At 42.0% G+C, this 25,052-nt stretch overlaps 2 long non-coding RNA genes across 3 annotated transcripts in view; one reads left to right on the top strand and one right to left on the bottom strand.

Annotated features, from left to right (window-relative positions):
• Positions 1-5,838: 5,838 nt before the first annotated feature.
• The window catches only part of LOC309621182, a 31,433-nt gene continuing 12,219 nt past the window's right edge, over positions 5,839-25,052 (top strand). The window contains exons 1-2 of one of the 2 annotated variants that reach the window (XR_014239794.1): positions 5,839-6,217; positions 7,992-8,096. This is a non-coding gene — a long non-coding RNA (uncharacterized lncRNA). Of the gene's footprint in view, positions 8,097-25,052 lie in introns of both variants that reach the window. The other variant, XR_014239795.1, reaches the window with a different exon arrangement.
• Positions 9,350-18,762, bottom strand: LOC309621191. The gene is made up of 2 exons (XR_014239805.1): positions 11,367-18,762; positions 9,350-11,284 (listed from the first exon to the last, which is right to left on the bottom strand). It is a non-coding gene; the product is annotated as an uncharacterized lncRNA (long non-coding RNA).

Here is a 25,052-nt window from a genome sequence, read left to right as displayed (position 1 = left end):
GAGGGTGCTATGACCATTATTCTTGCATTTACTATTAACATGTTAGCATGCCCCATCTGTGTACCCCCTTTGTAGAATTAGGCAACAGTCTTCAAGACTACTCTCACTTCTGACACCAACTGCAGGGTTCAGGGGTCCCCAAGACCACCCTCAGGTCTGATTATTTGCTAGAAAGACTCACAGAACTCACTGAATGCTTTTTTTTTTTTTTTTAATTTTTATTTATTTATTTTTGGCTGTGTTGGGTCTTCATTTCTGTGCGAGGGCTTTCTCTAGTTGTGGTGAGCGGGGGCCACTCTTCATCGCGGTGCGCGGGCCTCTCACTGTCACGGCCTCTCCCATTGCGGAGCACAGGCTCCAGGCGCACAGGCTCAGTAGGTGTGGCTCACGGGTCCAGTTGATCCGCGGCATGTGGGATCTTCCCGGTCCAGGGCTCGAACCCGTGTCCCCTGCATTGGCAGGCAGATTCTCAACCACTGCACCACCAGGGAAGCCCACTGAATGCTTTTATACTCATGGTTACAGTTTATCACTGTGAAAGGATACGGATTGAAATCAGTCAAGGGAAGAGACGCAGGGGGGCAGGGTCCAGAGAGGTCCAAACACAGAGCTTCCATTTGCCCTCTCCCAGTGGCGTCATGCATAGTACTAACTCCGCCTAGCAACTATGTTGTGACAATATGCGTGGAGTATTGAGCTGATACCATGTGACCCAAAGCCCCTACTGTAAATCAAGTTGTTCTCCTATCTGGCGTGGCCTAAGGCCCCTGGGTAAACAAAGATACTCTTATCAGGCAAGACATTCTAAGGGTTTAGAGATCACCTTCCAGGAACCAAGGCAAAGGCCAGGCCTTTCTTTGGGCAAGGTTCATTCTTCACTGCACACCCTCATTCTGCTTTTTCTCTCTCTTCCTTTCTCCACATCTTTTCCCTTCCACCTCTCCTCTGTCCTAGGCTGGGCGGTCACGCTGTTATCATAGGGAGTTTGAAGGTCAATGAAAGGGATGGGACACCTCAGTAGTTCCCTCCCCAGGTCTCCACAGCTTCGTGTCCAGGGCGCTGTGTGGCAGAGGCCAGCCATGTTGCTGTCTGCCAGGAGAGCCCTGGGAGATGGCAGGTGAGTGTGGAGAGGGCAATGGGTCTGGGCAGCTAGTTGAGCTCCTGATCCCCCACGACCTGGTCACCTGGGGCATGTTCAAGGCGTCACGTCTACTCCCTGGAGTGTGAGGGAACTGACACCAAAGGGACAGAGAGAGGCGCCTGGGCAGGTCTGTGCTAAGTTGCCTGTGGCACTGATCACCACTCCCAAGTTCAAGTTGAACCCTGAACTTCAGGTAGAGGAAGATCTTCCACCACCACACCCTAGGAGACCAGGCGTCTTGGAGATTACATGTGATTCTGGGAAGGATGGCTATGCCCAGAATGTGGGACAGAAGTGGATGATGAAGACTTTGGAGTCCCAGAAACCTACCTGTTCCTAAGAGTAGGCGGTGACAGATTGTTTGCAAAAATGGCCACAATTCCACTTACGTGAGATATCGAGAATAGTCAAATTCATAGAGACAGAAAGGAGAATAGAGGCTACCAGGGGCTGGGGAAGGGGGAAAAGGGCAGTTATTGTTCAATGGGTCCAGAGTTTCAGTTTGGGATGATGAAAATGTTCTGGGGTTGACAACACCTCATGCTGGCAAGGATGCGGCACAACAGGAACGCTCATTCATCGCCTGTGGGAATGCAAAATGGTTCAGCCACTTTGGAAAATCATTTGGCGGTTTCTTAGAAAACTAAACATACACTTACCATACGATCCACTACTTGTGCTTCTTGGTATTCACCCAAAGGAGTTGAAAACTTATGTCCACACAAAAACATGCATATAGATGTTTATAGCCACTTTATTCATAACTGCCAAAGCTTGGAAGCAACGAAGATGTCCTTCAGTAGGTGAGTGGATAAACTGTGGTCCATCCAGACAATGCAATATGATTCAGTGCTAAAAAGAAGTGAGCTATCCAGCCATGGTGGAACCTTAAATGCATATTACTAAGTGACAGAAGCCCATCAGAAAAGGCTGCAAACTGTATGATTCCAACTATATGACATCTGGAAAAGGCAAAACTATGGAGACAGATCAGTGGTTGCCAGGGGCTGGGGAGAGGGAGGCAGGAAAAGGAGGAGCACAGAGGATTTTTGAGGCACTGAAAAGAAATGGTCTTGTACTAACTGTAAAAATACTAAATGAATGAAAGGTAGGATTTTTGAAAAAGTCTATTAAAATACAGTGCTGGAAATGGATGGTGGTGATGGTTGTACAACAATGTGAATGTATTCTTTTTTTCTTGGCTGCGCCGAGCGGCATGTGAGGTCTTAGTTCCCTGACCAGGGATCAAACCCATGCCCCCTGCAGTGGAAGCGCCGAGTCTTAACCACTAGACCCCCAGGGAAGTCCAACAATGTGAATGTATTTAATGCCACTGAACTGTACACCTGGTTAAAATGGTCAATTTTATGCGTGGATAAAGTCTCTTTCTAGACTTTCTCTGATCTATTCCACTGGTTTCTCTCTATTCACGTACCAGTACTACACTGTTTTCATTCTAGAGGCTTTACAGTATTTTTAATATCTGTTGGAAAAAATTATGAAATTTATGCCAACAAATTTGACAACTTAGGTGAAATGGAAAAAGTCCTTGAAAGACATAAACTATCAAAGCTCAATTAAGAAGAAAGAGATAACCTGTTTAGCCTTATATCTATTAAAGAAATTGAATTTGTTGAAAACATTTCTACACAGAAAACTCCAGGCCCAGCTGGCTTCATGGGAGTATTCCAATAAATATTTAAGGACAAAATGAGTCAATTCTCCATAAACTCTTCCAGGAAATTCAAGAGGAGAGACTATTTTCCAAATCATTCATGAGGTGGTCGGCATTACCCTATACCAAAATCAAACAAAAATATTCTAAGAAAAGAAAACTATATACCAATGTACTTCAGGAACATTAATGCAAAAGTTCTTAACAAAATTTGAGCAAATCAAATCCAATAATACATAATAAGAAAAATACATCATGTCTGAATGGGTTTTATCCTAAGAACGTGAGGCTGGTTCAATATTCAAAAATTGATCAGTGCAATTCACTATATCAATGACAAGAGAAGCCATATGATCATGAATGGATAAAGAAAATGTGATATATATATATATCACATCCATGTGACAACATGGATGGACCTTGAGGGTATTATGCTAAGTGAAATAAGTCAGACGAAGAAAGACAAATACTGTGTGATTTCACTCATATGTGGAATATAAAAAACAAAACAAAAACAAATGAACAAACCAAAGGAAACAAAAACAAACATGTAGATACAGAGGACAGAGTAGTGGCTACCTGTATGGCTGGTAGCATAACTGATGCCATCTTAGGCCCTTACAGTTCTTCCATCCTTTCACTGACCCTACCCAGGACTGTACTATGCAGTGAAGCACTTCTCTGTCATCAAGGGTTTTGTAGTTAATAGATATTGTTTAATAATCATTAGGACCTGGTAGGCTCTATGCTCCGTTAGGCCCCAAACAATGGTGAAAACCTTTTGTGACGTATTCCCAGCACCCATGTGACTAGTTACCCATTCATAAATCTTAATTTAGGAATGCATGGCCCATTTCCAAGCAACTACACCCATACCCTAGATTAACTATAACATTGTCCCAATCGTCCCTCAGTGGTACGGAGTGCAGCTACCAATGCTGCTGACTTGCTGTCCACCAGATCCAGATCCCATCCTGTGAGTAAGTCACCCTATAATAAACTGATCCATTGATTATATGGAGCTGCTTGCCTCGATTTTTGGTCTCAAGATGCCTTCTCAGTTTCATGGGCACTTTTCGTTCCCTCAGTCCCGCAATATTACCAGAGGGGAAGGAAGGAGGGGGAGGGCAAAATGGGTAAAGGGGATCAACTGTATGTTGATGGATGAAAACTAAATTTTTGGTGGTGAGCATGTTGTAGTGTATAAAGAAGTAGAAATATGGGCACTCCCTGGCGGTCCAGTGGTTAGGACTCTGCGCTTTCACTGCTGAGGGCCCAGGTTGAATCCCTGGTCGGGGAACTAAGATCCCGCAAGCTGAAATAGAAATATATTGTACACATGAAACTTATATAAACGAATGTTACCTTAATAAAAAAAAATTAAAAAAAAGAAAAGAAAAAGTGGCCACAGTTATTATCCTCTCTGTACCTGCATCCATTTTCAATGCAGAGTAGCCGCTCCCATCAAGAGCTGCAGCCCTTGAACCTGGGCTGGTCTTGGGACTTGCTCTGACCAATTGAATACAAAACGTTATTCCTGCTCCAGGCCTATCTCAAGAGGCCGTGAGCATTTTTGCTGTTTCAGCCTGATCTCCTGCAACTCAGCCACCTCCCTGTGAACAAACCCAGGCTAGCCTGCTGGGATATGCAAGACCACACAGAAGAAAGACAACCTGACCAGCAGAGGCCATCTCAGACCAGCCTATCCCCAGCCAACCTGGCAGCAGATATGACAGACGCGGGTGTGAGCCAAGTGCATCAGTGGGGCTCAGCCCAGATCACCAGTCTGCAGAATCCAGAGCTAAATCAAGAGTTGGTGCCTTAAGGCACTAAGCTTTGCGGTTGGTTGTTTTGTAGCAACAGCTAACTGACTCTGAGTATGGCAATGGAGATAAATAAGGATTTTTTTTTGATGAGGAGCCTAACCCTCTCAGATGCTGGTTTCCCTTAAGTTGGAGAGTTTGAGGGACACCGTTTGGTAATGTAACCAAGCAGGACCCTATTGAGCCTTCCCAGGACAGACCACCCCCCATGTCCTCTACCTGCCTCTTGTCTGTAGGAAAACTTTAGCCTCCTAGGCCTTCCCTGAGTTCCAAAGAATATATTTAATCAGAGAAGTGAGAAAATGCAGAAACAAAGGAAAATAGTCAAACAAGACAAAATAATAGTTTGGCCATTAAACAAAGTCAAGACCTTTCGTTCCTCCTCAAGGGCTATAGATAATCTTCAGAGCCAAATCCTTTGAGCTGTTTGGCAGACACTGAAGCCCCCACCAGGTGGAAGAAGTTAACTGTCTGCTGCCCACAAGCACGCAGACCCCAGACCAGCTGGAACCAGAAGGTTGATGTTGACTCCTGATTACCTCACCACCAACCAATCAGAAGAATGTCCACCAGCTGATCACGTACCCAGCAACCCTCTCCCTCACCCTGTCTTTAAAAACCTTCCCCTGAAAGCCATCAGGAGTTCGGGCCTTTTGAGCATTAGGTGTCTGGACTCCTTGCTTGGGGCCCTGCAGTACACGCTGCACTTCCCTTCACCACGACCCAGTGTCAATAGATTGGCTTTACTGCGCCGGCGAGGCGAGCGGACCCAAGTTTGGTTCAGTAACACTAATGGTTTGGGGAAAACTTGGACGTGGCCGTTACCTTCAATAACGCTGAAGTAAGCCTAGGACTGCTTGGAGGTCACGTTTCCAGCCTTACCGGCTTCAAGTTTCCAGCCTTACCCGTTCTTGGACATCAGGATCCAATATGAAGGAGATGTGGGTGAGTCAGCACCTGGCTGAGGACTTTCAGTGCGGTGATGGTGGGGCATGGGAATAGGAAGGGGTGGGGAGCCAGGCTGGCCCTCCAAGAAGCAGGCCCACTGGCTCCCCCATGTGCCTCCAGCATCCTTTGCAGGCAGCCCTGCAACACTCCCCCTGGCCCTCTCCCCCCCAACTCCTCCCCCATCCCCCCTCGCCCTCCTCCCCCCCTCGCCCTCCTCCCCCCCCAAGGCTTGCGGGCCCACCCTGCTTCACCTGGTGGGAGGTTCATACAGGCTAAGATTAACCGTAAATGTGGAGGTTGTTACTCAGAGCTGGGTTTCACACCTTCTGGCATTCAGTGCTAGCCTAGTTTTTAATAAAAACAACACTATTTTGGTGCCGTAAACCTATTTTTCACCATCTGGCGTACCCTTATGCCTCTTATGTTTCTTCTAGTACAGCCTGACAGGAAAAAACCATCGTGGATCTAGAAGCTCTCCACCAAAGAGGATATTATTGTACATTCAAATGGATAAGGCACCTCTCTGCAGGTTGGAGCTGCTTAACTCTGAGCAACAGAGTTTCAAAAAATCCTCTTTCTACAAATGTCAGTAGAACAAGATGAAAGAAGTTTACCTCATGAAACATTAAGGTAAAAAATGAAAGTTTGGTGGGGTTTTCTGCATAACAGATGATGACAATCTTAAAATACCCAAGAGACTAACGAGGAAGAAAACCCACCCCTTCTGTCTGAGGGAATGGTGACAGGATGGCCCCAAGCTGTCCTCTGCAATTTCCTTGGGGGTGACACTAAAGGGAATGGAAGGCTCTGGGGGAACCAACAGCAAAAGTAGCTTAACTGAGTAAAGTCATTCTCATTGGATCAAGCTTTTAATAACTCTGTGGTAATTTTGTGATTCTCTGAATTTTCTGGAATGGAAGTCAGCTGTTGCACTTATGTTCACCAGCACCTTTTTACTGATAAAAAGAGCTGCTCCAAAGCACACACATGTCTCTAGAAAAGGGGTCTTGTGCCTCTTTTTACTTATAACCTATAGTTCTTGATTCTCATGTATGTGATGAGTGGGTGTGTGTGGGTGTCCATATGAGGTGGCTCCAGGTTTTGTGGGTTTTTGAAGATTATATAATTTGGGGGGACTTAAAAAACCCAGCAAATTAGGAATACAGACTTAGGAAAGGAATGTTCTTTAGAATCAGAAAGAAAACACAGTACATAACATTTTAAAAGCTGAGAAATACCTCAAATCTCACATAATTCAGAAAACTGACATAACGTTAACTGCCTGACAAACCTCTATAACACTTTTTTCCCTACGATTTTTGTCTGCAGATGCTTTGCTTGCCTTTTCATATGACAACAATCTTGTAATATCATTTTCTAGCAAGAGGATAGAAAGATAATTCATTGTGATTTTCTTTTAGCATGGTTGATGGAAATTTGGTTTTCATTATTGATACTGTAGAAAAATTTCAGCTTTGCGATTTGTTATTACAAACAAATATTGTGTACGTTTTTAGGACTGCTGTCAAATTGGGGGAAACCTCTATCAAGTTTCTTTCATATAAAAGCTGTAAATTTTCTGGGCATATCAAGGTTTCATGTTCAGAGACCCATCTTAAATACTCTGAATTGACAATACTCAGGCAACCTGACCTCAGTGTCTTGTAGAGATCTATTATGAGATTTGTGTTATTTTTGTCAATATCAGTATTTTGGTCAAGTCAGCAAGACATTTAATTTTTTTCCCAGTGTGTTCATATACTTCACTTCTTCTCATTAAGTATATTATTAATCCCCAAACCCATATATTGTCTCTTTTCGGATTTTCTCTCTCTCTTTTGGTATAATCTGAAAAAAATTTTGTTACAATTTACTTCTCCATGCCAGAATCATTTCTGTTGGTTACAGATGGGCATACTTGAAAAATAATTTCATTTTATAGGGAGTTTGCAATTATATGCACTGCATTTTTTTTCCCACTGCATTATTGATAATACACTTAACAAGAAAAACTTCCGTTTTGAGCTGCTCGCGTAAGTTTAGGCATTTGATGATTGGAAGAATTTCCCACAGATCAGCTTCCGGCTCTGTACATTTCAAACCTTGTTTCTCCTCCGCCTCCTCCCACATCCCAGCTGCTCTAGTGCTCAGTGTCATGATGCCAGGTGGGCAGTGGGATTATTCCTGGAAGTCATTCCTGCCCCAGGATGGTCAGTAATAACTATGTAAACAGATCCCATGAAGGTCACAGTAAAATGTGTCCCCAACTCAACTTCCTCTTAGGCAGCTTCTAATGCTTCAGGACCCGAGGGGAAGTGTGACAGAATCAGGGTGGGGAGAGAGCCATCTTAACCAATTACAATTCAATACAGATCTTAAACTAATTTACAGTTCACTTCTGCAGATTGTACCAACACGTCTGACCAGGCGAATCCATTTCTGAGGGCCCTGCCAAGAGTCTTCTGCAAATGAGCGGCCCTGCCGCTTAAGCTTCATCAGCTCTGTATAGGTACGAGCCTGTGAGGGGTTTTTGTTTGTTTCTTTGAATTGACAAGCGGCAGCGAAATACCAAAGGGGCGACTCCGGAAGGCTTGGATCTGTGTTTCCCCGTGACCTTGAACAGATTGTGCCCCTCTCTGTTCGCCTTGGTTCCTCACCTCCCAGCCTCCCACGCACGAAGGGCCCCCTAGCGCCCGCCCAGTCCGGGTCCCCCGCCGTGTCAGCACGCGGCCTCTAGAGGGCACCACACCCCCGTCCCGGAGCCGGGGCGGCCGCGGGACTGGGGGCTGGGTTGCCAAGGCGACGGCAGCGGCAGTCTAGCTGCTGCTGGCCAGTCTCCCAGGGCTGTAGATACTTTGTGCGACAATCACGAATCGTGCTCCATGGGAAACGTCGACACCCACAGAAAACTGGTAAACCAGGCAGGGCCTTGTGCAGAACCCACTTGGTCTTTTTTTTATTTTTATTTTTTATTTTTTTTATTTTTACAAGAGATATATAGACTGACAGCAAGCATTGTACATGGATGACCACAACAAAAGCAACAATGATTGCAATTACCAAACATGAGACACACTCATACTATGTCATAATATTGACCTTCAGTCCAGTAATCCTCCACTGTAACAGCTCCTTTACTTTGCAGTGAAAATTGATTTGTATATTCTTTGCCTCTGAGTCCTTGATCCACTTGGTCTTGAATGGCCGCTCGCGATGGGACAGGAGCCTCAGAGAGCTAGCCGGTTCCCTACTGATGGGCAAAGGGCCGTGACCCCTGCTGTGGCCTGGGAGGGGCCCTCCCTGCTACCAGGCCTCCCCTGGGGACTTTGCCATCCCTCAGGCTCCTGAAGTGCATGGGACACTCCTTGATTTGAGGTGTCTGGGACGGGGAGGGGGTGTTCACTAAGTGATCTTGGGGTGCTTGTGACGGGCGGGGCCACCAGCTAGGGAATAAGGCTCAGGGCCTCCCAGGCTGCTGCTCTTCCGGCTCCAGTCCTGGAGGGCCTGTGTTGGTGACACCGCCCTGGGCTGGGTGGCAGGATCTGATGGGGTCCGCAGAGCCCACTGGTCCCTGACCAATGCCAATCACCCTCTAAGGGGGCCACAGGGCAGGATGGGCTCCTCTCCCGCTGCATGGCCTGACCTCCAAATGGGGGCTCTGTGGACCCCATCAGATCAGCATGGGCTCAAACCCATGTCCCCTGCCTTGGCAGGCGGATTCCACTGCTCCACCAGGGAAGTCCTCCAGAAAATTTTAAAGCATACAATTCAGTAGCATTTAATACGTTCACAGCGTTGTGCAACCATCAACATTCTCTAGTTCCAGAACATTTTCATCATCCCAAAAGGAAACCCACACCCATTAGCAGTCACTCCCTATTCCCCCCAGCCCCTGGCAACCAATAATCTACTTTCTGTCCCTGTGAATTTGCCTATTCTGGACATTTCACTTAGATGCAATCATACAATGTGTGGTCTTTGTGTCTGGCTTTCGCTCAGCACAATGTTTCTAAAGTTCATCCATGTTGTAGCAGGTATTTAGTACTTCATTCATCTTTATGGCCAAATAATATTCCATTATGTTGATAGTCCGCATTTTGTGTATCCACTCAGCTGCTTATGAGCACTTGGGCTGTTTTCACATTTTGGTGATTGTGAACAGAAGCACATGTACCTTTACGTCTGCATCTTGCTGTCATCTGTGGGTCCCTCTGAGGGCGGCTCTCTGCGAATGTTGGGCTGTGAGCAGGTCTTCCGGCATCTACCCCACCTCCCAACCCACCCCAGCCCAGGGAACCTTTGTGTGGTCTGGGGGGGCTTGGACTCATCAGTCACCACCTCAAACAGAGAGGGTCTACTGGAGTTATTTTGTTTCCTCTCAGGGGCTAGGCCTTTACAACTCAGACACCAGAATCTGTTCCTTTTTCTCTGTTTTCTGCTAATACATCCGTAAGGCAGAGAACAAGACTGGTCTGGTTGCTGCCACGATGAGAGGGTGGACGAGCCAGGGACGACGGAAGACACTAGAAGATGGGGGACATGAGGGAACAAAGGTGACAGTTCGAAAATATGAGCCTACATACTTTCATTTTTACTTATTCTCTTGATGACAACTTGTACACATGATTGGAGGGTGGGACAACGTGGGACATGGAAGCCACGGCCCAGGAAAATGCGGAGGGGAGATCGGGAGGGGCCCTCTTCCCCCTCATCAGGGCCAGTCTGCCCAGGCCCTGATATGAAGCAGGAAGGGGGGAGGCAGTGTGTGTATGTGGAGCAGGGGGGCAACCCCGCTTAGACAAGCAGACCCAGGTGGTCCTTCTTTACCAAGGGAGATGGGCAAATTGTGATCGCCAGTTCTGGAAGAGGTAGCCAGTGGGCCTTGGCAGGGGAAATCTCTCCCCAAATCCGCAAAAATCCACATGCAGGGAATCCTCCATAAGCCTGTGGATCAACGAACAAACTATGTCAAGGTAGGATTTTAATGGCCTGGGATCCTTTGATCCATCGAGTCCTCTAGTTACAGAAAAGAAACCCTCCGCTCTCCTCTCTGACCCACCCTGCCCTTTGCCAGAGTCTAAATCGGCTGTTCCAGTGAACACAAGCAGCCCCACCCAACTCACCGCATTTGGGATTCAGCATTTACTGAGATGTCCTGGATGAGCTGCTCTCAGATTCCCAGGTTTCACTTCTTTTTTTTTTAAAGATTTTTTTGGATAAATTTATTTATTTATTTATTTATTTAGGCTGCATTGGGTCTTCGTTGCTGTGTGCAGGCTTTCTCTAGATGTGGCGAGCGGGGGCTATTCTTTGTTGTAGGTTGCAGAGCATGGGCTTTAGGCGCGCGGGCTTCAGTAGTTGTGACTTGTGGGCTCTAGAGCACAGGCTCAGTAGTTGTGGTGCACGGGCTTAGTTGCTCTGCGGCATGTGGGATCTTCCCGGACCAGGGCTCGAACCCACGTCCCCTGCATTGGCAGGCGGATTCTCAACCACTGCGCCACCAGGGAAGTCCCTTACTTCTTTTTTTTTTTTTTTTTTAAAGGGGACCAACATTGGTTTGCCAACTTTGTTTTGTTTTTTCTTCTTTAGATCCTTTTTTTTTTAATTGAAGTACAGTTGATTTACGATGTTGTGTTAGTTTCTGGTGTACAGCAAAGTGATTTAGTTATATATACATATATATGTATTTTTCTGGTTCTTTTTTTTTTTTTTTTTTCCACACACACACACTGTATTTTATTTTTACAAGAGATAAATAGACTGATACCAAGCATTGTACGGTTCTTTTTCATTATAGTTTATTATAAGATATTGAATATAGTTTCCTGTGCTATACAGTAGGACCTTGTTGTTTATCTATTTTATCAATATATATTGTAGTGTGTGTATATTAATCCCAAATTCCTAATTTATCCCTCCCTCCTCCCCCTTCCCTCTTTGGTAACCATAAGTTTGTTTTCTCTGACTGGGGGTCTGTTTCTGTTTTGTAAATAAGCTCACTTGTATCATTTTTTAGATTCCACATATAAGTGATATATTTGTCTTACTTCACTTAGTATGATAATCTCTAGGTCCATCCATGTTTCTGCAAATGGCATTATTTCATTCTTTTTTATGGCTGAATAGTCCATTGTATATATGTACCACATCTTCTTTACCCATTAATCTGTTGATGGACATTCAGGTTATTTCCATGTTTTGGCCATTGTAAATAGTGCTGGTATGAACATTGGGGTGCATGTATCTTTTTGAGTTAGAGTTTTCTCCAGGTATTTGCCCAGGAGTGGGATTGCTGGATCATATGGTAAATCTATTTTTAGTTTTTTAAGGAACCTCCCTACTGTTTTCCATAGTGCCTGCACCAATTTACATTCCCACCAACAGTGTAGGAGGGTTCCCTTTTCTCCATGCCCTCTCCAGCATTTATTTTTTGTAGACTTTTTTTTAATATTTATGTATTTATTTGGTTGCCCTGGGTCTTAGTTATGGCACGTGGGCTCCTTAGTTGCAGCAGGCAGGCTCCTTAGTTGTGGCATGTGAACTCTTAGTTGCAGCATGCATGTGGGATCTAGTTCCCTGACCAGGGATCGAACCCGGGCCCCCTGCATTGGGAGCGCAGAGTCTTATCCACTGCACCACCAGGGAAGTCCCTGTAGACTTTTTTTTTTTTTTTTTGATCTAACTAAAATGATGAACTGTTTTTTATCTTTTTTTTAATTGGAGTATAATTGCTTTACAATGTTGTATTAGTTTCTGCTGTACAATGAAGTGAATCAGTTATATGTATACCTATATTCCCTCCCTCTTGGAAAGCCCTCCCACCCACCCACCCCCATCCCATCTATCTAGGTCGTCACAGAGCACTGAGCTGAGCTCCCTGTGCTATACAGCAGGTTCCCACTAGCTATCTATTTTACACATGGTAGTGTATTTATGTCAAACCTAATCTCCCAATTCGTCCCACACTCCCCTTCCCCCACTGTGTCCACATGTCCATTCTCTACATCTACGTCTCTATTCCTGCCCTGCAAATAGGTTCATCTGTACCATTATTCTAGGTTCCACATATATGCGTTAATATACGATATTTTTTTTTCTCTTTCTGGCTTACTTCACTCTGTATGACAGACTCAACAAATGACCCAATTTTGTTCCTTTTTAATGGCTGAGTAATATTCCATTGTATATATGTACCATATCTTCTTTATCCATTCATCTGTTGTTGAACATTTAGGTTGTTTCCATGTCCTGGCTATTGTAAATAGTGCTGCAATGAACACTGGGGTACATGTGTCCTTTTGAATTATGGTTTTCTTGGGGTATATGCCCAGTAGTGGGATTGCTGGGTCGTAGGGTAGTTCTACTTTTAGTTTTTTAAGGAACCTCCATACTGTTCTCCGGAGTGGCTGTACCAATTTACATTCCCACTAACAGTGTAGGAGGGTCCCCTTTTCTCCACACCCTCTCTAGCATTTATTGTTTGTAGATTTTTTGATGATGGCCATTCTGACTGGTGTGAGGTGATACCTCATTGTAGTTTTGATTTGCATTTCTCTAATGGTGATGTTGAGCATCTTTTCATGTGCTTCTTGGCCATTTGTATGTCTTCTTTGGTGAAATGTCTATTTAGGTTTTCCACCCATTTTTTAATTGGGTTGTTTGTTTTTTTGATATTGAGCTCCATGAGCTGTTTGCATATTTTGGAGATTAATCCTTTGTCTGTTGCTTCGTTTGCAAATATTTTCTCCCATTCTGAGGGTTGTCTTTTCATCTTGTTTATGGATTCCTTTGCTGTGCAAAAGCTTTTAAGTTTAATTAGGTCCCATTTGTTTATTTTTGTTTTTCTTTTCATTACTCTAGGATGTGGGTCAAAAAAGATCTTGCTGTGGTTTATGTCAAAGAGTGTTTTTTCTGTGTTTTCCTCTAAGAGTTTTATAGTATCTGGTCTTACATTTAAGTCTTTAATCCATTTTGAGTTTATTTTTGTGTATGGTGTTAGAGAATGTTTTAGTTTCATTCTGTTAATATAGCTGTTCAGTTTTCCTAGCACCACTTATTGAAGAGGCTGTCTTTTCTCCATTGTATGTTCTTGCCTCCTTTGTCATAAATTAGGTGACCATATGTGCGTGGGTTTATCTCTGAGCTTTCTATCCTGTACCATTGATCTATATTTCTGTTTTTGTGCCAGTACCATACTGTCTTGATTGCTGTAGCTTTGTAGTATAGTATAAAGTCAGGGAGCCTGATCCCTCCAGCTCCGTTTTTCTTTCTCAAGATTGCTTTGTCTATTCGGGGTTTTTTGTGTTTCCATACGAATTGTAAAAATCTTTTTTCTAATTCTGTGAAGAATGCCATTGGTAATTTGATAGGGATTGCATTGAATCTGTAGATTGCTTTGGGCAGTATGGTCATTTTCACAATATTGATTCTTCCAATCCAAGAACATGGTGTATCTCTCCATCTGTTGGTATCATCTTTAATTTCTTTCATTAGTGTCTTATAGTTTTCTGCATACAGGTCTTTTGTCTCCCTAGGTAGGTTTATTCCTGGGTATTTTATTTTTTTTCTTTTTGTAGCAGTGGTGAATGGGATTGTTTCCTTAATTTCTCTTTCTGAACTTTCATTGTTAGTGTATAGAAATGCAAGAGATTTCTATGCATTAATTTTGTATCCTGCAACCTTACCAAATTCATTGATTGGTTCTAGTAGTTTTCTAATGGCATCTTTAGGATTTCCTATGTATAGTATCATGTCATCTGCAAACAGTGACAGTTTTACTTCTTTTCCAATTTGTATTCCTTTTATTTCTTTTTCTTCTCTGATTGCCGTGGCTAGGACTTCCAAAACTATGTTGAATAAGAGTGGTGAAAATGGACATCCTTGTCTTGTTCCTGATCTTAGTGGAAATGCTTTCAGTTTTTCAGCATTGAGAATGATGTTTGCTGTGGGTTTGTCATGTATGACTTTTATTATGTTGAGGTAGGGTCTCTCTATGCCCATTTTCTGGAGAGTTTTTATCATAAATGGGTATTGAATTTTGTCAAAAGCTGTTTCTATATCTATTGAGATGATCATATGGTTTTTATTCCTTAATTTGTTAATATGGTGTATCCATTGATTGGTTTGCATATATTGAAGAATCCTTGCATCCCTGGGATAAATCCCACTTGATCATGGTGTGTGATCCTTTTAATGTGTTGTTGGATTCTGTTTGCTAGTATTTTGTTGAGGATTTTTGCATCTATGTTAATCAGTGATATTGGTTGGTAATTTTCTTTTTTGTGATATCTTTGTCTTGTTTTGGTATCAGGGTGATGGTGGCCTCGTAGAACGAGTTTGTTAGTGTTCCTCCCTCTGCAATTTTTTGGAAGAGTTTGAGAAGGATAGGTGTTAGCTCTTCTCTAAATGTTTGATAGAATTCGCTGGTGAAGTCATCTGATCCTGGACTTTTATTAGTGGGAAGATCTTTTATTACAGTTTCAATTTCATTACTTGTGATAGGTCTGTTTATTTTTTAAAATTTATTTTACTTTTGGCTGCGTTGGGTCTTCATTGTTGTGCATGGGCTTTCTCTAGTTGCTGCGAGCAGGGACTATTCTTCGTTGCGGTGTGTGGGCTTCTCATTGCAGTGGCTTCTCCTGTTGTGGAGCACGGGCTCTAGGCATGCAGCTTCAGTAGTTGTGGCGCATGGGCTTAGTTGCTCCATATCATGTGGGATCTTCCCAGACCAGGGATTGAACCCATGTCCCCTGCAGTGGCAGGCAGATTCTTAACCACTGTGCCACCAGGGAAGTCCTCATAGGTCTGTTTATATTTTCTAATTTTTCCTGGTTCAGTCTTGGAAAGTTGTACCTTTCTAAGAATTTGTCCATTTCTTCCAGGTTGTCCATTTTATTGGCATAGAGTTGCTTGTAGTAGTCTCTTAGGATGCTTTGTATTTCTGCTATGTCTGTTGTAACTTCTCCTTTTTCATTTCTAATTTTATTGATTTGAGTCCCCTCCCTCTTTTTCTTGAAGAGTCTGGCTAATGGTTTATCAATTTTGTTTATCACAGAACCAGCTTTTAGTTTCATTGATCTTTGCTATTGTTTTTTTTGTTTCTGTTTCATTTTTCTGCTCTGATCTTTATGATTTCTTTCCTTCTACTAACATTGGGTTTTGTTTGTTCTTCTTTCTCTAGGTCCTTTAGGTGTAAGGTTAAATTGTTTATTTGAGATGTTTGTTGTTTCTTGAGGTAGGATTGTATTGCTATAAACTTCCCTCTTAGAACTGCTTTTGCTGCATCCCATAGGTTTTGGATCGTCGTGTTTTTATTGTCATTTGTCTCTAGGTATTTTTTGATTTCCTCTTTGATTTCTTCAGTGATCTCTTGGTTATTTAGTAATGTATTGTTTAGCCACGATGTGTTTGTGTTTTTTACGTTTTTTTCCCTGTAATTCATTTCTAATCTCATAGCGTTGTGGTTACAAAAGATGCTTGGTATGATTTCAATTTTCTTAAATTTACTGAGGCTTGATTTGTGACCCAAGATGTGATCTATCCTGGAGAATGTTCCGTGCGCACTTTAGAAGAAAGTGTAATCTGCTGTTTTTGGATGGAATGTCCTATAAATATCAATTAAATCTATCTGGTCTATTGTATCATTTAAAGCTTGTGTTTCCTTATTAATTTTCTGTCTGGATGATCTGTCCATTGGTGTAAGTGAGGTGTTAAAGTCCCCCACTATTACTATGTTATGTAGATTTCCTCTTGTATAGCTGTTAGCAGTTGCCTTATATATTGAGATGCTCCTATGTTGGGTACATATATATTTATAATTGTTGTATCTTCTTTTTGGATTGATCCCTTGATCATTATGTAGTGTCCTTCCTTGTCTCTTATAACATTCTTTATTTTAAAGTCTATTTTATCTGATATGAGTATTGCTACTCCAGCTTTCTTTTGATTTCCATTTGCATGGAATATCTTTTTCCATCCCTTCTCTTTCAGTCTGTATGTGTCCCTAGGTCTGAAGTGGGTCTCTTATAGACAGCATATATATGGGTCTTGTTTTTGTATCCATTCAGTGAGCCTGTGTCTTTTGGTTGGAGCATTTAATCCATTCAGGTTTAAGGTAATTATCAATATGTATGTTCCTATGACCATTTTCTTAATTGTTTTGGGTTTGATTTTGTAGGTCGTTTTCTTCTCTTGTGTTTCCCACTTAGAGAAGTTCCTTTAGCATTTGTTGTAGAGCTGGTTTGGTGGTGCTGAATTCTCTTAGCTTTTGCTTGTCTGTAAAGCTTTTGATTTCTCCATCGAATCTGAATGAGATCCTTGCCGGGTAAAGTAACATTGGTTGTAGGTTCTTCCCTTTCATCACTTTAAATATATCATGCCACTCCCTTCTGGCTTGTAGAGTTTCTGCTGAGAAAGCAGCTGTTAACCTTATGGGAGTTCCCTTGTATGTTATTTGTCATTTTTCCCTTGCTGCTTTCAATAATTTTTCTTTGTCTTTAATTTTTGTCAATTTGATTACCATGTGTCTTGGCATGTTTCTCCTTGGGTTTATCCTGTATGGGACTTTCTGTGCTTCCTGGACTTGGGTGGCTATTTCCTTTCCCATGTTAGGGAAATTTTCAACTATAATCTCTTCAAATATTTTCTCGGGTCCTTTCCCTCTCTCTTCTCCTTGTGGGACCCCTATAGTGTGAATGTTGTTGTGTTTAATGCTGTCCCAGAGGTCTCTTAGGCTGTCTTCATTTCTTTTCATTCTTTTTTCTTTATTCTGTTCTGCGGCAGTGAATTCCACCATTGTGTCTTCCAAGTCACTTATCCGTTCTTCTGCCTCAGTTATTCTGCTATTGATTCCTTCTAGTGTATTTTTCATTTCAGTTATTATATTGTTCATCTCTGTTTGTTTGTTCTTTAATTCTTCTAGGTGTTTGTTCTTTAATTCTTCTAGGTCTTTGTTAAACATTTCTTGCATCTTCTCGATCTTTGCCTCCATTCTTTTTCCGAGGTCCTGGATCATCTTCGCTATCATTATTCTGAATTCTTTTTCTGGAAGGTTGCCTATCTCCACTTCATTTAGTTGTTTTTCTGGGGTTTTATCTTGTTCCTTCATCTGGTACATAGCCCTCTGCCTTTTCATCTTGTCTGTCTTTCTGTTAATGTGGTTTTTGTTCCACAGGCTGCAGGACTGTAGTTCTTCTTGCTTCTGCTGTCTGCCCTCTGGTGAATGAGGCTATCTAAGAGGCTTGTGCAAGGTTCCTGATGGGAGGGACTGGTGACAGGTAGAGCTGGGTGTTGCTCTGGTGGGCAGAGCTCAGTAAAACTTTAATCTGCTTCTCTGCTGATGGGTGGGGCTGGGTTCCCTCCCTGTTGGTTGTTTGGCCTGAGGTCACCCAACACTGGAGCCTACCCAGGCTCTTTGGTGGGGCTCATGGCAGACTCTGGGAGGGCTCATGCCAAGGAGTACTTCCCAGAACTTCTGCTGCCAGTATCCTTGTCCTCATGGTGAGACACAGCCACCCCCCACCTCTGCAGGAGACCTTCCAACACTAGCAGGTAGGTATGGTTCAGTCTCCTATGGGGTCACTGCTCCTTCCCCTGGGTCCCAATGTGCACACTACTTTGTGTGTGCCCTCCAAGAGTGGAGTCTATGTCTCCCCGAGTCCTGTTGAAGTCCTGCAATCAAATCCCACTAGCCTTCAAAGTCTGATTCTCTAGGAATTCCTCCTCCTGTTGCCAGACCCCAAGTTTGGAACGCCTGATGTGGGTCTCAGAACCTTCCCTCCAGTGGGTGGACTTCTGTGGTATAAGTGTTCTCCAGTTTGTGAGTCACCCACCCATCAGTTATGGGATTTTATTTTATTTTGATTGCACCCCTCCTACCGTCTCATTATGGCTTCTCCTTTGTCTTTGGATGTGGGGGATCTTTTTTGGTGAGTTCCAGTGTCTTCCTGTTGATGATTGTTCAGCAGTTAGTTGTGATTCCGGTGCTCTCGCAAGAGGGAGTGAGAGCGTGTCCTTCTACTCTGCCATCTTGAACCAAATAGCTCCTTCAGTATTTTTATAACCTCCTTTTTGAACTCAGGATCTAGTAAACTGGAGAGGTCTGTTTCACTGTTTTTTCTTTCAGGGGATTTCTCTTGTTCTTTTAATTGGGAGTGGTCCTCTGCTTCATTTTTTTTTTTTTTAATATTTATTTATTTATTTGGTTGCACCAGGTCTTATTTATTTATTTATTTTTATATTTATTTTTGGCTGTGTTGGGTCTTCGTTTCTGTGCAAGGGCTTTCTCCAGTCGCGGCAAGCGGGGGCCACTCTTCATCGCGGTGCGCGGGCCTCTTCACTATCGCGGCCTCTCTTGTTGTGGAGCACAGGCTCCAGACGCGCAGGCTCAGCAGCTGTGGCTCACGGGCCCAGTTGCTCCGCGGCATGTGGGATCTTCCCAGACCAGGGCTCGAACCCGTGTCCCCTGCATTAGCAGGCAGAGTCTCAACCACTGCGCCACCAGGGAAGCCCCCTCTGCTTCATTTTACTTATATTTGTCTGACTATGAATTTAGGAGAAACAGTTATTTACTGTCATCTCGAAGGTGTTTGCCAACTTTGTGTTGAACCAATTAGAGAATTAAAAAACAAAAAAAACAGGGCTTCCCTGGTGGCGCAGTGGTTGAGAATCCGCCTGCCAATGCAGGGGACACGGGTTCGAGCCCTGGTCTGGGAAGATCCCACATGCCGCGGAGCAACTAGGCCCGTGAGCCACGACTACTGAGCCTGCGTGTCTGGAGCTTGTGCTCCGCAACAAGAGAGGCCGCGATAGTGAGAGGCCTGCGCACCGCAATGAAGAGTGGCCCCCGCTTGCCGCAACTAGAGAAAGCCCTTGCACAGAAACGAAGACCCAACACAGCCAAAAATAAATAAATAAATAATAAAAATAAAGGAATTGCTTAAAAAAAAACAAAAAAAACCAAAAAAACCAAAAAAACACAACCACCCACTACTATCTTCACCATATAAGGATGGAGATTTAAATTTCAAAAGATCCATCTATATAAAATTGATAACAAACACGGACCTACTCTATAGCACAGAGAAATACATTCAACATCTTGTAATAACCTATAATGGAAGAGAATGTAAAAAAGGAATATATATAGATATAGATATATACACACACACATACACATTTCAATAAAAATTTAAAATAAATAAAAAAAGAATTACCAAAAAAAGATCCAAAGATCCTATAATCTCATAGGGCAGTCTTTCAAATGGAGCAAATTCAGTCTTATGAAAATCTTACTATGTTGTCCCGATTTCTCTCATTCTTCCTCAGTTTGACCAGAGAAGTTCTCAGAGTATGAGGTTTGGGGACCAGCCCAGGGTTTAGAAACCTCCTCCCTGACCTCCCCACCAGGACCCCTGGAATCTTCTCATCTGGTTATCTTGTTTCCTTCTTCAAGTATTATTCCCAGTTTGCTTTTAAATTTTTTAATTTATCTTTTTAATTTAATTTTTGTTTTATATTGGAGTATAGTTGATTTACAATGTTGTGTTAGTTTCAGGTACACAGCAAAGTGATTCAGTTATGCATATACATATATTCATTCTTTTTCAGATTCTTTTCCCATATAGGTTATTACAGAATACTGAGTAGAGTTCCCTGTGCTATACAGTAGGTCCTTGTTGATTATCTATTTTATATATAGTAGTGTGTATATGTTAATCCCAATCTCCTAATTTATCCTTCCCCCCACATTTCCCTTTTGGTAACCATAAATTTGTTTTCAAAGTCTGTGAGTCTATTTCTGTTTTGTAAATAAGTTCATTTGTACCTTTTCTTTCTTAGATTCCACATATAAGTGATACCATATGATATTTGTCTTTCTCTGTGTGACTTCACTTAGTATGATAATCTCTAGATCCATCCATGTTGCTGCAAATGGTATTATTTCATTCTTTTTTGTGGCTGAGTGATATTCCATTGTATATGTGTACCACATCATTTTTTTTTTCTTTTTTGGCCGTGCCCTCAGCAGTGAGAGCACAGAGTCCTAATCACTGGACCACCAGGGAATTCCCTGTACCACATCTTTTGTATCCATTCCTCTGTCGAAGGACATTCAGGTTGCTTTCATATCTTGGCTATTGTAAATAGTGCTGCTATGAATGTTGGGGTGCATGTATCTTTTCAAATTAGAGTTTTCTCCAGATGTATGCCCAGGAGTAGGATTGCTGGATCATATGGTAGTTTTGTTTTTGTTTTTTCCAAAGAATTTTTTTTAGCAGTTTTTAAATTTTTATTTATTTATTTATTTAAAAAATTTTATTTAGTTTTGTCTTCGTTGGGTCTTCGCTGCAGCACACAGGATCTTTGTTGAGGCATGCGGGATCTTTCGTTGCGGCGCATGGGCTCTTCATTGTGGTGCGTGGGCTTCTCTCTAGTTGTGGCATGCAGATTTTCTCTTGTTGTGGCACACAGGCTCCAGGGCACATGGGCTCTGTAGTTGTGGCGCATGGGTTCCAGAGCACGTGGGCTCTGTAGCTTACAGCGTGTGAGCTCAGTAGTTGTGGCACGTGGGCTTAGTTGTCCTGCAGCATGTGGGATCTTAGTTCCCTGACCAGGGATCAAACCCACGTCCCCTGCATCTGCCTGTAAGGCAGATTCTTTACCACTGGACCACCAGGTAAGTCCCCATATGGTAGTTCTATTTTAGTTTTCTAAGGAACCTCCATACTGTTCTCCATAGTGGTTGTACTAATTTACATTTCCACCAACAGTGTAGGAGGGTTCCCTTTTCTCCACACTCTCTCCAGAATTTATTGTTTGTAGATTTTGTGATGATGGCCATTCTGACTGGTGTGAAGTGATATCTCATTGTAGTTTTGATTTGCATTTCTCTAATAATTAGTGATGTTGAGCATCTTTTCATGTGTCTTTTGGCCATCTGTATGTCTTCTTTGGAGAAATGTCTACTTTGATCTTCTGCCCATTTTTTGATTGGGTTGTTTGTTTTTTTGATATTGAGCTGCATGAGCTGTTTGTCTATTTTGGAGATTAATCTCTTGTCAGTTGCTTCATTTGCAAATGTTTTCTCCCATTCTGTGGGTTGTCTTTTCATTTTGTTTATGGTTTTCTTTGCTGTGCAAAAGCTTTTAAGTTTAATTAGGTCCCATTTTTTTATTTTTGTTTTTACTCTAGGAGGTGGAGCCAAAGAGATATTGCTGCGATTTATGTCAAAGAGTGTTCTGCCTATGTTTGCTTCTAAGAGTTTTATAGTATCCTGGCCTTACATTTAGGTCTTTAATCCATTTTGAGTTTATTTTTGTGTATGGTATTAGAGAATGTTCTAATTTCATTCTTTTACATGTAGCTGTCTAGTTTTCCTAGCACCACTTATTGAAGAGACTGTCTTTCCTCCATTGTATATTCTTGCCTCCTTTGTCATAGATTAATTGACCATAGGTGCATGGGTTTATTTCTGGGCTTTCTCTCCTGTTCCATTGATCTATATTTCTGTTCTTGTTCCAGTACCATACTGTTTTGATTACTGTGGCTTTGTAGTATAGTCTGAAGTCAGGGAGCCTGATTCCTCCAGCTCCGTTTTTCTTTCTTAGGATTGCTTTGGCTATTCCAGGGTCTTTTGTGTTTCCATACAAATTAAAAAATTTTTTGTTCTAGTTCTGTGAAAAATGCCATTGGTAATTTGATAGGGATTGCATTGGATCTGTACATTGCCTTGGTATTCCCAGTTTGCTTTTTTTCAAATTGAAGTATAGATGATTTCCAGTTTGCTTAAAAAAAACTTTATTGAAGAATAATTGACAAATATAGTTGTATTTAAAGTGTACAACATGATTATTTGATATACATACACATTATAGAATGATTACCAAGATCAAGATAATTAACACATCCATCACCTCACATAGTTAACATAGTTAACTCTTTTTGGGTATGTGTGTGGTGAGAATGCTTACAATCTACTCTCGCTGACTTTCAAGTATCCAGTACTGTATTATTAGCTACAGTCAGCATGCTGTACATTACAGCCTCCAAACTTATTCTTCTTGTAGCTGCAAATTTGTACCCTTTGACCTACAGCACCCCCTACCCTCCTTCCGCCCAGTTTTCTTTGTCAGGCATTCATAGGGTCTTTGGCTAATTAGAAATCATACTGCTCAAATTAGAACGTCTTATAGCTTCTAGAAATCTCTACATTAGTATATTAGTGTGAACCACCTTTATTTTCCCCTGCAAGAGCCAATTTAGGGGGAAAAATAATGCTTAGGGGCTGCCTGTATTTGCATTCCAAATGAGAATAACTTTGAGTCCTGTGGGGGGAATATGTATTTTCTTCCAGGGGAGCATGCCTGTGCAATCAAGTAGATTTATGCTAATGAGCAACCGGTGCTACTTGCCAGTTACTAAAATGTTAATATCAGCAGAATTGAAAACTAGTCACATAGAGGCAGCTTTCTAATTTTTTTATCCTAAAATTATTTGATAGGCTGAAGGTATAGATAAATAGAAGAGCATAAAACCATTTACTGCAAGCAGTAGGCTTCATCTCTCCCCCTTTGATCAATCAGTTAGATTTGTTTTGATGCACTACAGGAAACCAGCTTATTAAGAATTCTGCTTGTTGTTAATACATTGCAAACTGTACATTTCAGTCAGAACTCAGATGGTTTCTAGGGTGTAGCCATAAAGGCCAGTGATCAAAACAGCTGCTGTCCCCAGGGAGTGAGGGCTTCGTAAGAGGTCCTTAAGGGACCCCAGAGTGAATCTACTGGAATCATTCTTTTTGGAGGCTTTAAAAAAATATATTACAAAAATAAGTGCTTATGTGTTATCAGGCAGATTTTTACATCCAGATCATAACTTAAATTACTGTGTGGTTGACACTTCTATTAACTAAATCACTTGTGTCCTAGATGACTAAAGCTATGATACAAGGAATTTGATTCCTTTGATTCTTAGGTGCCTGAGTTTGCATCTGGAGTCAAACTGCCCAGGTTGGAACCCCTGAGAAAGCACTGTTAACTAACAGTGGTAACTGTTAGTTACCACTCTGTTCTGGCTACTAGTACAGAGGGACTTACAAAAAGGACCAGAGGAGGGTAAGGGGGTTAGCAAGATGTCAAATATGGGAACTTATTAATGATTCAGCAGAGGAGGAACAGACACAGGGTACAGAAAACTTGGAGAAACCACATGATCTAGGAGATGCTTCAGAATTCATTTCCTTATGTTTGTTGTTTCAGGCGAGAATATTCCTTACCATAGCAAGACTAAGTACAATTGTCTGCCAGGCCTTAATTCTTAAATGGGTTTTCGTTGTTAAAAAATGACTTAAAAAAGTCTGAGTGGTGCTTTCTGTGGAATCTGCAGCATTGCAGAGCCCATTTATTAGAGGCCACGAAAGCTACAGAAGTTCTCCTTATCTTATTTTCTGCATTTCTAGTTTTATGCAATTTCATTAGACTTTTCTGCTTTGGTAGTGAATTTAGAAGGGAGAAGGAAAAAAATCACATATTTAAAAATACAACCCTTATTACAATTTACTCGCCAATAATTAATAACTTTAATCCCTGCAGCGCAGTTTTTCTAACTGCAATATATCTAACACATAACGTTGTGCAAATTTAAAGTTCAATTTTTCCTTTGTTTCCTTTGAAGATAGTGTAACCTGTTTCTGGACAAAAACATCTTCAATATTCTCTCCTCTGGGTATGTAGCATTAATCTCGTGGGGATAGAATTGGTTAACAAATAGTATTCGGCACAGCCATGTAACGCCAGTGATCTCTTCAAAGAAATAAAACCATGTATTTTTGTCCCCAGTTCTGCAGATGAAACATTTCATTGTTAAACGCTGACAGATTACACAGTCAACAGTCACGACACAGGAGCCACAGCCATCAGTACCGTTCATAAACCATGGAGTACGTTTGAAATGCTACCTCCTGTTTATTTATTTGACCAATAGTTTAATACAAAGAAGGCAATTTCTCATTTTTCTCTCTCCCTGCTGAGCAACCCCAGAAAAGTCATTTAAGCTCTTTGAGCTGAAATTTCTTCATGTGTATGATGAGGATATTCTGTCTACCTCATATGATTATGAGGATTAGGGCTGTCCTGCTTGCTGAGGTTGAAATATCCAATCTTTTCATGTCTTCCTATTCTGTAGAAGAGAGCAAATAAATATAATACTATCTTGTGATATCACTTAGCAAATCAACAGGGAAAAATCCCCACAGGATTTTATGCAAACATAAAACTGGATTTTTATGTTTGTTATGCAAATGTAGAGCAAAGCTAACTGCCATTGGTCCTCCATGAAAATCATCCGTCAAGCGTTACCAAGAATCGCTTGGTGAACTACTTAGGCCGATGTTCCAGAAGATCCTTTCTGCTAATTTCAGCAACAAAGCCAAATTTAAACATAAAAGCACACCCTCAAAGTTGTGACA

The sequence above is a fragment of the Balaenoptera borealis genome (genome assembly GCF_965194805.1).
Source record: "Balaenoptera borealis genome assembly, chromosome: X".
NCBI lineage: Eukaryota > Metazoa > Chordata > Mammalia > Artiodactyla > Balaenopteridae > Balaenoptera > Balaenoptera borealis.
The sequence above is the reverse complement of the archived record's forward strand: the minus strand, read 5'-3'. Positions and strand labels throughout refer to the sequence as shown.